At 41.8% G+C, this 2,500-nt stretch overlaps 1 pseudogene; it reads left to right on the top strand.

Moving 5' to 3' along the window:
* Positions 1-245: 245 nt before the first annotated feature.
* On the top strand, positions 246-978 carry LOC138957407 (cAMP-dependent protein kinase catalytic subunit PRKX pseudogene; annotated as a pseudogene).
* The last annotated feature ends 1,522 nt before the right edge of the window (positions 979-2,500 follow it).

The following is a 2,500-nucleotide window of genomic DNA, read 5'->3' as shown; positions in this document are numbered from 1 at the left end:
TAAGTTCAAAGTGTAAACAAAAGTTATGGGATAATCTACTAATTAAGAGAAGAGATTTGTAATTTTGTGGAGAAACTCACCTCGCGTGTCCTGATCCCGCGGCTTTTACTTTTAGTCGATGCAACCGATCCCGCGGCTTTCAGTCGACGCAACCGTTTATACGGCGTGGATAAAAAGAAAATGCAACATCAAGCTCTCAGTTACACAATACCAAAGCTTTGTCTGCCTTCACAAAAAAAAACATTGTCTGTCTGCGAAGAGTCTTTTGCCAAACCACGCCTCAACGCCGCGCACCACACAAACTGTGAAAGGGTACGCGCGCCGCCAGCGCTAGCAGACGACTAATTCAAATGCAGATACCTTCTCTGCTCTCCCACACGGAAGAGCTCCGGTGTGCTGAACTTGAGTGCGGCCGTTACTCGGCACCAGTGGAAATACCGTACCCCCTCCACTCTCTCCGCAGTGCCGGTTGCTGACTGCGAACGGACTAGCTTTCTCTGGAAAATAGATCAACCGTGTGTCATCAATGAACATGTACGAACTCTGTAGATGACTGTGTATGACAGGGTGTTTGAAAACCGAGCGCACGTTTATTTCTCTCTCGCTCCCAGTGAGGGGAGTTTGTTCAAACAACATGACGATAGTTGGAGTGATAGAACCGAGCCTTGGCCGAGTGTTTCACTTCCAGCGGCCAGTTTGAAAGTTGGGTTTGTTGTTGTGGCTCAAACAACTCTCAGTGTTTTCCCTGCTGGGGGATTTTCTACGTGCTATTAAGTGTGATTCAGTCTTGGAATATCATGGCTTCTGCGAGAGTAGCGAAACTAAAGAGGCAGGGTTCCTCTCGGAAAGACTTGAGTACGTCGGCTGCTACAAAAAGTAGCAATAATTCTACCTCTATTCCGGATGGAGAGGAAGAGGATTCCAAAACTTCTAGCGGTTACAAGTTGGAGGATTTGGACATTCTGTCAACTATTGGTAAGATTTTATTGTTGTCAATATTCAGTTGCAAAACTGACGAACTGGTGGTGAAATTGTGATGGTTATACTTATAGCGTGTTCCTCTGAGTCTGATATCATTAGTTAGTTACTTGGCTTTTTAGTGTCAACCACTGATTATAATCTACAGTGATTAAATTGTCATGCACTCATAGTCAGTTTACTTAAATAATATTGTATTACTGGACTCGAGCTTGATATACATATATATGGTTTCGTGTACACATCCAGGCCAGTACGTATATATATATATAATTTAGTCTTTCGCGCCCCCTTTCTCAAGTGGACTGCTTTTTTCAATTATAAAGAATGTTAACTACATTTGGCCGTGTGACTACATTTCTTCAAATGACGAATTCGATCCGTACATAATTTAGCTTTTCGTGTCTGCAACATTAGCGAAACTAAGGAACTGATCTGATAATTTGACTAGTCCGACGCTTTGCGTGTGAGTTTGATAGGCACAAATGTGATATATATATATATATATATATATATTATATATATATGACTACAATCTTCTTGAAAGTAGTAGTAGCGGTGTCGGACGAATTGTCAGTGATAATGTTCAGTCCTAGGATCAACCTTGTAACAGAATTAGTTGGAGCGTTAGTCCGATATGCGCACATCAAGTTATTTATCGGAAACTGATGAAACGCCGTGTAAAGGCTATCAACATTTTGATAAACTGCTTCATGTTATCAATATTTCAATGCAGGGCCGCAGTTGGACTGATAATCTCGGCCTGCTACAGAGATTGTTTATATATATATGCTTATACATGTATACATATATTAGGCCAAACACAAATATATATTGCTTAGGGTAACGTGACCAAAAAAGATAGGGTTGGTAGGTCGGCTTATTTTTTATTTATATTAATTTAGTCGATTTTAAAGAAGGTTACTTCCCTTAGTCTCGGTATGGTTCGCAAAATGTGCCAAAAGTTAGTGTGTTTTATTAGAAATGAAAAAAAGTTTTTGGGTCAGCTGGAAAAAATAGGGTCGGTCGGGTTACCCTAAACCAATATTTATTTTTGTTTGGCCTTACAGATTCTTATTTGCTTACGTTTTTCAGCCATGCAGCAGATATATTATATCTATGCCTATAGGTATGCCCCAATATGCGTGCAATTGACACAGCCGGACATCCTTTTGCACAGCTTGTCCGCCATCGACGGGCTGTTCTAAACAGATAGTGATTACGTACAAGATTGACTGGATTAGAAATTGACTACAAAACAAGTACGTAAGCTGACGCACTGTGGAGACGGCACATGGTACCACAGATACTGACGGGCTGTGAGAGAGAGAGAGAGAGAGAGAGAGAGAGAGAGAGAGAGAGAGAGAGAGAGAGAGAGAGAGACACACACACACACACACACACACACGCACACACACACACGCACACACACACACACACACCTCGTAAATTCCGCGCATGCACAAAACTGCACATACCTTCTCTCTCTCTTCTCCCAATCCCATCCCTTGTTCCACTCTCC

The sequence above is a fragment of the Littorina saxatilis genome, unplaced genomic scaffold, assembly GCF_037325665.1.
Source record: "Littorina saxatilis isolate snail1 unplaced genomic scaffold, US_GU_Lsax_2.0 scaffold_2878, whole genome shotgun sequence".
In the NCBI taxonomy this organism is placed as follows: Eukaryota; Metazoa; Mollusca; class Gastropoda; order Littorinimorpha; family Littorinidae; genus Littorina; species Littorina saxatilis.
Note: the sequence above shows the minus strand (reverse complement) of the source record. Positions and strands in the feature narration are given on the sequence as shown.